General features: G+C 43.6%; 1 non-coding gene across 1 annotated transcript; it reads left to right on the forward strand.

The window, feature by feature from the left end:
* Window positions 1-1494: 1494 nt before the first annotated feature.
* Window positions 1495-1567, forward strand: TRNAG-CCC (transfer RNA glycine (anticodon CCC)). The gene has a single exon. It is a non-coding gene; the product is annotated as a tRNA-Gly (tRNA).
* Window positions 1568-14794: the final 13227 nt, after the last annotated feature.

Genomic DNA, 14794 nt, shown 5'->3' on the forward strand with positions numbered 1-14794 from the left:
CTGACACTGAGATAACAGTTATCAGTATTTATCCGAGGGAGGGGCATAAGCAGGATTCTGGGGTGACACTTATCCACCAGTATCATCACTGACACTTCCCCTACAAGGTGAGCTTTGAGACAATTGCTACCTCTTCTATTTTCCCAAGCATTTGGGGAATTTTATTTAAAAACTGGCCAAAGCAATAACCAAAAAGGACCTACTGTATAGCACAGGGAACTCTGCTCAATGTTATGTGGCAGACTGGAGAGAAGAGGGGTTTGAGGGAGAATGGATCCATGCATACAAATGGCTTCACTGTTCACCTGAAATTATCACAACATTGTTAATCAGCTATACCCCAATACAAAATAAAGTTTAAAATTGTGGGGAAGAAAATGGCCAAGGCTTTTTCAACTGTGAGAATGCCTTATTTCTCATTGTCTTCCTAATCAAATTCTGTCTGCTCCCTCATAAGTCCCATATCTACTTCCAGACCCTTTTCAATCATTTCCCAAATCACTAAAATAGAGTTTCTTATCACCATCTGCTGAAATGACGTAGGATATTATCCCAGTTTAGCTGCAAATCTAATAAACTGCACTGAAAACCTTTCTGAGGCAGGACACAGGTGAGCTATTTATCTTTATATCCTCAACACTCAAGACAGTGAATAGTACAAAGTACATGATTGATGGATGGGTGGATGGATGAATGAATAAGTTTCTTTTCTTCTCCTTAGCAGGAAACCTCTGCCCAACAGAAGATATGAGCCAGCTGGAGTCTGTCAACTCCCCCCGAACACAGACAGCTCCAGAGTGACTTGCAGATTTGTTACTTAAGCTGGAATAGAATCCTTCCTGGTGCTTTTGGATTGAACTTGGTTGCAAAAGATTCTTTTTCTTCCTTATTACAGAGTTGCACAGATACGAGCTTCAGTCTACTCATGGTCATGGTCTCTATTTTGTGAAGAAGCTTATCTGGAGAAATAAAACTGGTACATAGGAACAAGAAACAAAATAAAGTATCCAGGGACTTTCCTGGTGGCCCAGCATCTAAGACTCCACACTCTCAGTGCAGAAGGCCTGGGTTCAATCCCTGGTCAGGAAACTAGATCCCACATGCCGCAACTAAATAAAGATCCCACATGCTGCAATGAAGTTTGAAGATCCTGAGTGCTGCAACCAAGACCTGGCATGGCCAAATAAATAATTATTTTAAAAAAGAAAGTATCTAATCAGAGTTTCCTCTCTGGTTCCTATCATCCCAAAGGCCCTAACCTCCTAATTATTAGTTTATAAGGTTCAAGATATTATCTTTTTTTCCACAATTTTTTTCTACAAGTAAAATTCAGTTCTTAACCAGGAACAATTTCACCTGAGGGTAAAGGACTTTCCAGGGGACATTTAGCAAGATCTGGAGGCATGTTTTGCTTGTTACAACTCAGGCGAGGGGTTGCCATTGGCGTCTAGTGGGGAAGAGGCTAAAGATGCTGAGAAACACTGCACAGGGACTTCCCTGGTGGTCCAGTGGCTAAGACTCTGTGCTCCCAATGCAGGGGACTCAGGTTCGATCCCTGGTCAGGGAACTAGATCCCAAATGCTGCAACTAAAGATTGTGTGTGCCACAACTAATACCCAGTGCAGCCAAAAAAAAAAACACCCCACTGTACAATGGATAGGATAAACCCTTACAATAAATGATTGTCAGACTGCAAATGGCAGGGCTGAGAAATCCTGAATTAAGATCTCAAGGCTTAGAGGGCTTCCCAGATGGCACCAGTGGTAAACAACCTGCCTGCCAAAGCAGGAGACGTAAGAGATGTGGGTTCAGTCCCTGGATTGGGAAGATCCCCAGGAGGAGGGCATGGCAACCCCCTCCTGTATTATTGTCTTGAGAATCCCCATGGACAGAGAAGCCTGGTGGGTTATGGTCCATAGGGTTGCAAATAGATGGACATGACTGAAGCAACTTAGTAGTAGCAGCAGCAGCAGCAGCAGCAAGACTTATAGCAAGGATTCTAGCTGGTATATTTACCTAGGGCTTAGGAAGACCATGTCTGGAAGCTGTAGGCTACACTCCACCCTGAGGCAAAGCTTTCAGTTTACATCTGCAAGTCGATCCCTGAAACATGCATTCTACAAAGGTGGTGTGTCTATGTGAAAGTCATTGATTTCTGTTGGCCTTCCCTGGGATGTAGGTGAAAAACGCTTTTCTTCCCTACTTAATTTTGCTCTCCTCAGGTAAGGCTACACCAGGATCTTTGAAGTTAAATCGAATAACAGCAGAGCTTATTAGCCTTGGTTTTTGGAAACAACTCCATTAATGTTCCCTGGCTTATGCAGCCTGGAGATGTGGGTCTATTGATTTGACTTGAGAAAACTCCTTCTTCCTGGAGAGTAGCCATCTACTTTTGTGCAATTTGCACCCTCTGGGTTGTCAGACAGGCCTGGGTCCCCGAAGCTTTATTGATTGGTGAGGCCACTGATTTTTTAATGAACCCGTGTACAATGCAGGAGATGAGTAGCCTGTATTGATTCACCCTCAAGGGATGCCTTCTTTACAGAGAAATCCCCCCTCTAAATGGTTCCCATTTCATTTTGCTTTGTATTTTTTGTTTTGCTGTTCACTTTATCTTCAGCACACGGTGAAATGAGATGTTTAACATCCGTCTGGCTTCATGCAGAAGTGTTTGCTTCCAGACACTTCCCCAGAGAGTCAAAGCCTCTGACTGATCTTAGTATGCTCACTTTAACCCTTCAGCATCCTTTAAGAAAAGGAGGTTCAGTCATGATTCAGGGGGTTCTCCCACCAACACAGCAGCCAATTAAAACATCTATGAAGTTCATTTGGTGTTTCCTTAATGTTCATCATCATGGGTGGTGGGCTTGCCTAGTGGTCCAGTGCTAAAGAATCCACCTGCCAATGCACGGGACACAGGTTTGATCCCTGGTCCAGAAAGATCTTGCATGCCTCAGACCAACTAAGCCCGTGGGCCACCACTACTGAGCCTACGCACCAAAACTACTGAAGCCCTATATGCCTAGAGCCCTTGCTCCACAACGAGAGACACCCCTGCAATGAGAAGCCCTCATGCAGCAACTAACACCCAGAATGGTCAAAAATAAATCAATAAATGAATTAAAAAGCTAAGAATTTCATTATCATCATAGGTGACAAGGCACAGACACTGGAGTGGGACGAATGGGACTCAAACCCCACTTTACTTGTTTATTACATGAATGATCTTGGCACGGAAGCTTTCAGAGCTTCAGTCTTACTGTGAAATGGAGACTTTTGTTTATCATGTCCAGCTCTTTGTGACCCCATGGACTGCAGCACACCAGGCTTCCCTGTCCTTCACCATCTCCTGGAGCTTGCTCAAACTCACATCCGTTGAGCCGGTGATGCTGTCTAACTATCTCATTCTCTGCTGCCTCCTTCTCCTTTTGCTTTCAATCTCTTTCCCAGCATCAGAGTCTTTTCCAATGAGTCGGCTCTTTGTATCAAGTGGCCAAAATATTGGAGCTTTGGCATCAGTCCTTCCAATGCATATTCAGGACTGATTTCCTTTAGGATTGACTGCTTTGATCTTCTTGCTGTTCAAGGAACTTTCAAGAGTCTTCTCCAACACCAGAGTTTGAAAGCATCAATACTTCAGTGCTCAGCCTTCTTTACGGTCCAACTCTCACATCCATACATAACTACTGGAAAAACCATAGCCTTGACTATACAGACCTTTAAGTAATGCTTCTGCTTTTTAACACTTTCTAGGTTTGTCATAGCTTTTCTTCCAAGTGAAATGGAGATAAAATCACTTATATCCTAAACGATTGCTATATCCATCACTTAAAAGAACTGGGTGCCTGGGAATCATTCCGTAAATTCAGTTGTCCATTCTCACCTTTCTGGTTAAAAGATGATCTGAAAAAACTTGGAAACACTGGAAAATCTCTTATTGGCCCTAGAGCAAACCAAATGACACTTTCATTGCATAGAATGAGCATTTTGAAAAGATTAAGAAACCAAGGCAAGGACAAATTGTACAGTAAGTCCCCTCTACATTTGAATAAGTTATGCTATGAGAGCATGTTCATAAGTCCAATTTGTCCATAAGTCCAACAAAGTTAGACTAGGTACCCCACTAACACAGCTGGCTATATAGTACTGTACTATAATAGGTTTATAATACTTCTCATGTAAATAATACACAAAAAGCAAACATAAAAAATAAAGAAAGCATTTCTAATCTTACAGTAGAGGGCCAGAGTGTGGTACTGTACGGTAGTGCAGTACAATAGCTGGTGAACAGGGGCTGGCACTCTGTGAACAGGCAAGAAGAGTGACTGACTGGAGGAGGGAGAGGAGGTGAGAGATGGCAGAGCTGAAGGACTGTCAGCAATAGGAGATGGAGGGCAACTGCAGTGTCACTCATGCCTGATGTTGATGGCGCAGGTTCTGGATCCTTGCTGGATTCCATTCTATCTACCCTCTTGGCTCAGATGGTAAAGAATCCGCCTGTAATGCAAGAGGCCTGGGTTCGATCCCTGGGCTGGGAAGATCCCCTGGAGGAGGGCACGGCAACTCACTACAGTATTTTTCTTGGAGAATCCTCATGGACAGAGGAGTCGGGGTCACAAAAAGTCAGACACAACTGAGCACAGTACCCTCTTGAAAAAACAATCTAGTGATGGGGGGTAGTGGCTCTTTTTTTTTCTTATCGTAGATGGCATTCTGGGCTTGAGATGAAGATACTGTAGACTGTGTTCTATGCAGTATTAGTATATAGTAAAGCACACAACAGCATGGCCATTGTAGAGGACACACACGTGACGATACACATCAGACACATGAACTAACTTACATGACCTAATATGTGAACGCACGTTCACATCTTAGAAAGCTTGCAACTTGAAGATTAGTAGCTAGGGAACTTACTCTGTAGCACAGGAAACTCTACTCAATGTTCTGTAATAACCTATATGGGAAAAGAGCCTGAAAAAGAACGGATAGATGTATATGTGTTTCTGAATTACTTAGCTGAACACCTGAAACTAACACAGTATTGTAAATCAACTATAGTTCAATATAACATCCAAATTAACTATAAGAAAGAAACCAAGCCTTGAACAGATGAGACAACTAGCCCAAGGCCATAGAAAGTGTAGTAGAACCTGGATGTGAATCTATGTCATCTGACTTCACATTCTGTACTCTGCTGTACGGCTGTCTGTGCAGGGTATCTACTGACGTATAACCACAGTTCCAAGACTGCTTGAAATGCATCACTAGCAACATAAAATAGAAAGGAATGGAGTATTTGATGGCAAGATTAAAATAGGGGCACAGGACTAAAGAAGAAGCAAAAAGGCCAGGGGGTCGGATAGAGGATGGATGATGGGGGATAGATTTTGAATGTTACACAAACTGATTTTAAAAACAAAAACAGGTTCCAGGTCTTCCCTGGTGGCTCAGTGATAAAGAAACTACCTGCCAATGTAGGAGACACGGCTTTGACCCCTGACCCGGGAAGATGCCACATGCTGTGGAGCAGCTAAGCCCATGCACCATAGCTACGGAGCCTGTGTTCCAGATCCTGGGAACCGCAGCTACGTAAGCCTGCACACCCCAGAGCCCGGGCTCTACAACGAGAGAAATCACTTCAATGAGAAGCCCGTGCACCGCAACTAGAGAGTAGCTCCCATTTGCCACAACTAGAGGAAAGCCCAAGCAGCAATGAAGACTCAGCACAGCCAAAAATAAAGTTAATAACTAACAATTATTTTTAAAGTACTAATGTTCAAAAAAAGAGGATCTGAGGGCAGAAAGGAGTAAACATAAAAACCTCCCGGACTCCTGGAGGCAAGCAGAGAGAAGGAGGGATCAGGTCCCTCCTGGAACTGGAAAAGAGCACAAATGTCCTCCCTGGTCCTCAGGCCACCTGCCCAGGAGCTGCCTACCCATCTTGGCCTCACCAGGCAAAGGGCCAGGCCACTGCTGTGTTTACTGTCCACTAGGGGGGATCCCTGCATTGGGAAAACTCGAGTTTTCTGCACGCATCTTTAGATGTACCTCACTCTCTCCTTTGCAAAAGCAGGCAATCCACTGGTGAGTTCTTTTATGGAAAGATCAGCTTTCTGAGAAAGAGTCAAGAGGTAAAGCCAAGCTCCGCACAGAAGGGGCCCCCAAGGGCTGACCAGCTTTATGTGCCATGGTTAAGACGAGGCTGAGAGGTTGGAACCAAGTGACTGCAGGACAGTCTGGCCACAGAATTCCAAGTGTCACTTTGTGTTAGAACAATGGTGACAAAGGGAGAATTTGACAGCCTTAATGCTGTGACTATTAGCATCTTTTCAAGTTAAAAGGAGCCTATTAAGGGCTAAATGTAGCTAAGGTATGGCCCCTTTGGTCCTCAACACATCTGGACAACGCTCTCTAGTTCAGGTGTTTATTTGTTTGTTTGTTTTTGGCTGCACTACATGACTTGAGGGCTTCCCACATGGCACTAGTGGTAAAGAACATTCTTGCCAGTGCAGGAGACATGAGAGACACGGGTTCAGTCCCTGGGTCGGGAAGATCCCCTGGAGGAGGGCATGGCAACCCACCGCAGTATACTTGCCTGGAGAAAGCCATGGACAGAGAAGTCTGACGGGCTACAGTCCATAGGGTCACAAAGAGTTGCACATGACAGAAACGACTCAGCACGCACACATGCACTCGGCTTGTAGGATCTTAGTTCCCTGCCCCCAGAGCAAATCCAGGCCATAGCAGTGAAAGTGCTGAGTCCTCTGATCACCACGGAATTCCCTCTAGTTTAACTTGTTAGCATCCCAGAGACAGAAGCAGAAGACATTAGAAGAGGTGGCAAGAATACACAGAAGAACTATACAAAAAAGGTCTTCATGGCCCAGATAACCACGATGGTGTGATCACTCATCCAGAGCCAGACATCCTGGAATGCGAAGTCAAGTGGGCCTTAAGAAGCACCACTACGAACAAAACTAGTGAAGGTGATAAAATGTCAGTTGAGCTATTTCAAATCCTAAAAGATGCTGCTGTTAAAGTGCTGCACTCAATATGCCAGCAAAATGGGAAAACTCAGCAGTGGCCACAGGACTGGAAAAGGTGTTTTCATTCCAATCCCAAAGAAGGGCAATTTCAAAGAATGTTCAAACTACCACACAATTGCACTAATCTCACGTGCTAGCAAAGCAATGTTCAAAATTCTCCAAGCCAGGCTTCAACAGTACATGAACCATGAACTTCCAGATGTTCGTGCTGGATTTAGAAAAGGCAGACGATCCAGAGATCAAATTGCCAACATCCGTTGGATCATTGAAAAGGCAAGAGAGTTCCAGAAAAACATCTACTTTTGCTTTATTGATTACGCCAAAGCCTTTGACTGTGTAGATCACAACAAACTGTGGAAAATTCTTTAAGAGATGGGAATACCAGACATCCTTACCTCCCTCCTGAGAAATCTGTATGCAGGTCAAGAAGCAACAGTTGGAACCACACATGGGACAACAGACTGGTTGCAAATTGGGAAAGAAGTATGTCAAGGCTGTATACTATCACCCTATTCCTTCAACTTATATGAAGAGTACATCATGCGAAATGCTGGGCTGGATAAAGCACAAGCTGGAATCAAGATTTCCAGGAGAAATATTAATAACCTCAGATGCACATATGACAACACCCTTATGAAAAAAAGTGAAGAGGAACTGAACAGCCTCTTGACGAAAGTGAAAGAGGAGAATGAAAAAGCTAGCATAAAACTCAACATTCAAAAAACTAAGACCATGGCATCTGGTCCCATCACTTCATGGCAAATAGATGGGGAAACAGTGGAAACAGTGACAGACTTTATTCTCTAGGGCTCCAAAATCACTGCAGATGATGACTGTAGCCATGAAATTAAAAGACGCTTGCTTCTTGGAAGAAAAACTATGACCAATCTAGATAGTATATTAAAAAGCAGAGACATAACTTTGCCGACAAAGGTCCATCTAGTCAAAGCTATGGTTTTTACAGTAGTCATGTATGGATGTGAAAGTTGGACTATAAAGAGAGCTGAGTGCTGAAGAATTGATGCTTTTGAACTGTGGTGTTAGACAAGACTCTTGAGAGTCCCTTGGACTGCAAGGATATCAAACTAGTCAACCCTAAAGGAAATCAGAACTAAATATTCATTGGAAGGACTGATGCTGAAGCTGAAACTCCAATACTCTGGCCATCTGATGCAAAGAATTGACTCATTTGAAAAGACCCTGATGCTGGGGAAGATTGAAGGCAGGAGAAGGGGACGACAGAGGATGAGACAGTTGATGGCATCACCAACTCGATGGAAATGAGTTTGAACAAGTTCCAGGAATCAGTGATGGACAGGGAAGCCTGGCATGCTGCAGTACACAGTGTCACAAAGAGTCGGACGCAACTGAGTGACTGAACTGAACTGAGAGACACGACCTGTGAACCCCTGAATTAATTCTGGGAGCAGCAATGATAGTAATAATAGTGTTTACACCTGCTTCACTATTTGCATTTGACAAAGTGTCAATTATACAAAATGCCTTACTCACTGCTGTTGCCCATTTTGCCTCAAGGAGCACGTGAAAGCATGGACTCTTGTTGATTGACCGTGTGATAAATAATGATACTGTATCATATTCATAGAACAATAGAGCATGTGAGCTAGCATGAGCTTACTTTTTCTGTTAAGAGGAAAAGCTAAGAATCTTTAGAGTTGAATTGACTTGCTGACAGTCCTGGAGTCAGTGGCCAAGAGAGGAATCTACTGTATTAGAGGCAAAATGACCTGATGCCAAGAGTTGACTCATTGGAAAAGACCCTGATGCAGGGAAAGATTGAGGGCAGGAGGAGAAGGGGCAACAGAGGATGAGATGGTTGGATGGCATCCCTGATTCAACCGACATGAGTTTGAGCAAGCCCCAGGAGATGAAGGACAGGGAAGCCTGGCATGCTGCAGTCCATGGGGTCCCAAAGCATCGGATACGACTGAGCGACTGAACAGCAATAACCAGAGGGTAGTTATGAGCACAGAGTCGGATACCCTGTGCTTGAGTTCAAGTTCCAGCCCCACCACTTACCTCTTGTGTAGTCATTGCATCCAGGAGTTGCAGCTACTGGATGGATGCTGCTGACACTCCCTAGAGGTGATGTCAAGTCCTCCTTATTGATCAATTTCCTATCCATTTCTGAGCAAGCGGCTGGTCACATTAGATTTCCTCTGACAGCCCATCCATCAGAAGATACTCTGCCTTACTTTACCCATCAGAGACCATGTTTGAAAACAAGATGCTTCCCTAGGGCAGGGAAAGCTTTAAAATGTTAATGAAACTTCTTTGAACACTTTAGCATCTCATTAGTGTCTGGTCAGGTTGATAGTGAAGCCTGAAAACTTAATTATTGCAGAGGAAGTTGGCAGGCGCTCTCTTGCAGGGCAAGTAATCGTGTTTTATTTATTTCTCTCCAAGAATGAAAAACTCCGGTCCCAAGCTGACAATGCTTAACTGGTTTCTGGTGTTAACGGAAGCCAAGGTTCATTGGCAAAGTATACACTTCCTAATAACACAAAGACATGAGACCATTCTTTAGCCTGAAAGACAGATTCTCAAAGGTTACAATATAATCACACCCTGGAAATCACATTTTTCTTTCTCCTCCAAAAGACTTTCAAAGAAACTTAGTAAATAGAAGAAAAGAAGCCTTATGGGGGTGTGGTTGGAAACACATATGTTTTGAAAATTCAAAAAAGCTTTCTCCCAATAAACCAATCCCTTTACTAGAAAAACAGTAGCCAGGGGTACTTTTTCTAATAGTTTTAAGAATGTCCTGTCCACTACAAATTGGCACTTGCTATGTTCTTGCCTGGAGAATCCCAGGGATGGCGGAGCCTGGTGGGCTGCCTTCTATGGGGTCGCACAGAGTTGGACACGACTGAAGCGACTTAGCAGCAGCAGCAGCAGCAGCATGAGCATTTGTCATCTACTTCTACAAGGATTAAATCACATGCTACTGCAGCTGCTGACCTTCAACACCCCCTGAAAGTTCAGGGTGGAGACCAGGAATGAGGGACTCTGTGCTGGGGGTGAGGGGGAACTGGCAGGAAAGATCTTCAGATAGTTAGATATTTTCAGAAACTGATGTTATGAACCCAATCTTTTCATCTCCTTGTATCTAGAAAGGGCTTCCCTGGTGGCTCAGTGGTAAAGAATCCACCTGCAATGCAGGTGACACAGGAGACACAGGTTTGATCCCCGGGTGGGGAAGATCCCATAGAGGAGGGCACGACAACCTGCTCCAGTGTTCCTGCCTGGAGTAGCTCATGGATAGAGGAGCCTGGTGGGCTACAGTCCATGGGATCGCAAAGAGTCGGACACAACTGAAGTGGCTGAGCACATATCTAATAAAGCACTTAATCCCTTCATGGTGACATCAGCTTCTCGTGACTAGCAGAAATCTTTGGCAAAGATAAATGCTTGATTGTGTGAATTCCCTCTTCATCAAAATCACATATATATTGACCTTCACCCTCTTCCTCCCCTCTCTGGAGCAGTTTCTCAGAGCTATTTGAGGTACTGTTTCCTGGACTGCAGGCTTCATTTTGCCCCCAGTGAAACTTAACTCCCAACTGTCACATTTGCATTTCTTTAAAAGTCAACAGCCCTGTATCTACACAACACACTAAAGATTCAGTTATGCATTCACAGAGCTGGCAATGGGTAGCTCTGGTGCCAGCAAGCACCTATGGGTAACTGCAGACCTACCACCTATGAGCCGGGTGACTGCAGATGAGTTACCTAATGTCACCACATCTGTAAAGTCACACAATAAATAGCATTTGTGTGTGTGAGTGTGTAACATCTATCTCAAAAAGTTGTGTGGCTTAAATGAGTCAATACATCAAACATGTTTATAGGTGTGCCTAGCACCTAGCATGCCCAAGTTCAAGGAGCTAACAAGTTGTGAGGCCAGGATCAGATCAACACGTTGGTGCTTGAAAGTTTAATCCCTGCACTAGGCACTGGGCCATACTTTTTGGTTCTTTATCCTGAGCTAAGGGGTTTCCCAAGTGGTCCAGTGGTAGATTCAGCCTGCAGTGCAGGAGACATGGGTTTCATCCCTGGGTCAGGAAGATTCCCCTAGCAGAGGAAGTAGCAACCTACTTCAGTATTCCTGTCTGGGAAATTCCATGGACAGAGAAGCCTGGTGGGCTACTGTCCATGGGGTCACAGAAGAGTTAAATACGATTTAGTGACTAAACAACAGCAACAACAATAACAAACCTGAGCTCAAATTGATAGCCTTTTAACTTCTACTTTGGAATTCATTAAAAAAAAAAGAGAGAGAAGACTCCATTGACATGTTGACCCTTCCAATCCTTAAGAAAGAGTTCCCATCCCTTCTCCTTCCTCCCAGCCATGAGTCTTTTTCTTTTCTCACCAGATAAATGCTGATAATTTCTTTGATTGTTTCTCCTGTGGTTTCATCTCTGGGGCACTTGGCACCACCACCCTGCTGGTATTTGGTCACTAAGTCATGTCAGACTCTTCTGCAACCCCAAGGACTGTATGAATACCTCTTTAAGAATACAGTGCAATGCACCAGAGTTCATCATGTGACCTAGAATGACAGAGCAAGCAAAAAGGGACAAGGGACATGAAGCTTGCCTCCCAGAGTGGCCAAAGTGAAAGTACTGAGGGTTCATACAGTCAAATCCAATGAGTCTTAGAGTGTGTGTGTGTGTATATATATACCCAATTTGTTTACTTAAAAATTTTTTTTGACACTGAATCTTTTTAGTTATAGCATGTAAACCCTCAGTTGTGACACGTGGGATCTTACTTCTCCAAGCAGCAGTCAAATTCATGCCTCCTGCATTGGGAGCATGGAGTCTTAACACTGTATCACCAGGGAAGTCACTACAATGTATATTTTTTGATACAGCAAATGTTTATTTTCCAAATGAGTTATTCAGGGATACTCCAAATTTTCCCAGCGACTCAGATCTTTCTTGAAATTCTGTTCCTACCCATTTCATCTTTTTACGATTCACTTTTGACAGAGACCAGGATGCAGAGTTCACATTCCTCTGAGCTATAGTTTTAGGAAACAAGCAGAATAAGAATAACAGGAGATGACACGTGTAATTATAGTGCTACCTTAACCTTCTCAACAAGCTATGTGATAAGTACTATTTTTCTTCCCTTTTAAATACAGATGATTTGCTTTACATTGATATTAAATTGGGGAACTAATAGCTACTTGTCAACAGAACAGAACATTTAGAATGAAAGTCTGAAAACATGATAATTGAGCTAGAGAAGATGAAGCATTGTCATGTTGTACATGTATTTTTTCCCCTCTAGATAAACTGCAGTCACTCATTCATTTTGTACCAAGTATTACCTGAACATATCCTATGTGTGTGCTTAGTCATTCAGTCGTGTCCAACTCTCTGCAGCCCCAGGGACTTTAGCTCTCCAGGTTCCTCTGTCCATGGGATTCTCTAGGCGAGAATACTGGAGTGGGTTGCCATGCCTGCCTCCAGGGGATCTTCCCAACCCAGGGACTGAACCCACATTTCTTATTAGCCAAAAACTCTGTTCAGGTTTTTGTACCATCTACAGAAAAACCTGTACAAGCTTTTTGGCCAACCCAAAACTCTTGTCAAATTTCTATTCTTGGAGTGAAGATAATAAGTAATCAAATGGCACCGAGATCAAGCTTGAAAGAAACCATTCCCACCAGGGAAATTAAACAGACACAAATAGATATTTCAGATATCCATTAAGGAAGGGAGGTCCTGAGGGACTGGGGATGAAAAAAAAAAAAAAACACCTCATTAAAGCAAAGACAAAAGTATAGATATGGAGATAAGATCATAGGAGCTGAACTGAGGTTTCCTTGAAAAAAAAAAAAAGAACTTCAGCCTGTGAATTGCAAGGTCATCTCTTGTCTGAATTTTCAGTTTCCCGTTGTCCTGGTAGCCTGCCCTGTGAATTTCCAGCTTGTCCTACTAGCTCCTACCATCACACAGATTAATTCCTGGCAAGTCTCTTCTTAAGACATGCACATACTACTGCAGCTTCTGTTCTTACCACTGAGTGAGCAGAGTTGAAACACTGACTGCCCAGGGGCACAGCCAAGATGACTGTCAACTTGCAAGTCAACACCCACTGTTGTAGCTGCCATGGTTTTGCTGCAGCAGAGCCTGGTGGGCTGCCATCTATGGGGTTGCACAGAGTCGGACATGACTGAAGCGACTTAGCAGCAGCAGCAGCCAGCCAGCCCTTCCTATGTCGTTGTTGAGTCAAATTCAGTCGTTTCTGACTCATTTGCGACCCTATGGACTGTAGCCCACCAGTCTTCTCTGTCCATGGGATTTTCCAGGCAAGAATACTGGAGTGGGTTGCCAGTTCCTTCTCCAACCTCTTCCTATAAATGAAGTTAAAACTTTACCCTAACTAACACCAAAGGAACTTTTGCATATAAAAAATCACATTCCTAAAACCTCAACTCAAACAGACAAGCAAAACAAGCAAAAATGCCCAACAAAAATGATTAAATGGGGACTTCCCTTGTGGTTCAGTGGTTAAGAATCGCCTTCCAATGGAGGGGATGCAGGTTTGGCCCCTGGTCTGGGAACTAAGATCCTACATGCTGCTGCTGCTGCTAAGTCGCTTCAGTCGTGTCTGACTCTGTGCGACCCCACAGACGACAGCCCATCAGGCTTCTCTGTCCCTAGGATTCTCCAGGCAAGAATACTGGAGTGGGTTGCCATTTCTTTCTCCAATGCATGCATGCATGCTAAGTCGCTTCAGTCATGTCCAACTCTGTGTGACCCTATGAACAGCAGCCCACCAGGCTCCTCCATCCACAGGATTCTCCAGGCAAGAGTACTGGAGTAGGCTGCCATTTCCTTCTCCAAGATCCCACATAATTCAGGGCAATTAAACCCACACTGCAATTAGAGAGTCTGTGCTCCAGAGCCCTGGTGCCTCAACAAGAGACGCCCTTATACAAAGGGGTATAATGACTAAGTTAAACCCACACTGCAATTAGAGAGACTGTGCTCCAGAGCCCTGGTGCCTCAACAAAGAGAAGCCCCTTTGTTGCACACACTGCAACAAAGAGTCAGTGCAGCCAAAATTTAAAAAAATTAGGTATTTTTAAATTTAAAAAAAAAAAGCCTGATTAAGTGTGTTTTGCACAATGTGAAGTGTTTTGCACAACGTGAAGTTCTGTTGGTAGGAGAAATGCACAAAGAGATCCAAAGCTCATACACACTGACCACAAGGCTTGTGGTGGTTTATACACCGGATTCTCTTTCTTCTAGAAAGCCCCAGGAGTAGTAACTAACTCTGAGATACAAGTTTGCTCATCTTCTGTCTACTGGCTTTCCCATGCCACCCTCTGAAGGGGACTCTCGTGATAACTTTATTTCATTTTTCTCCCTTCACCTCAGATGTTATAATCGATTTATGATTGATAAAATTTCAAGACAACTGTAAACTTCAGCCAGAGAGAAGCTAGGTATTGGTTATAACCTAAATCATGATTTTTAATTTTACTGCCAAGCCTCAGATATCTCTGAAGTCTGCCTAGCCCATCATTTATATGGTATTTTTGTGGCCTGTGATAACATGCTATCCTGGCAGTAGATACTTTCAAAATCCAGCTACCTGCTGATCCCTGAAGAAAATGAAGAGAGAGGCTTCAAAAAAGACAATACTTCAAGGAAACTTCAATAAAAATTCAGCTGGGCTCAAAGCTCAGTTCTTCTGTCAAG

This window comes from Budorcas taxicolor, chromosome 17 (assembly GCF_023091745.1).
Source record: "Budorcas taxicolor isolate Tak-1 chromosome 17, Takin1.1, whole genome shotgun sequence".
NCBI classification, from domain to species: Eukaryota; Metazoa; Chordata; class Mammalia; order Artiodactyla; family Bovidae; genus Budorcas; species Budorcas taxicolor.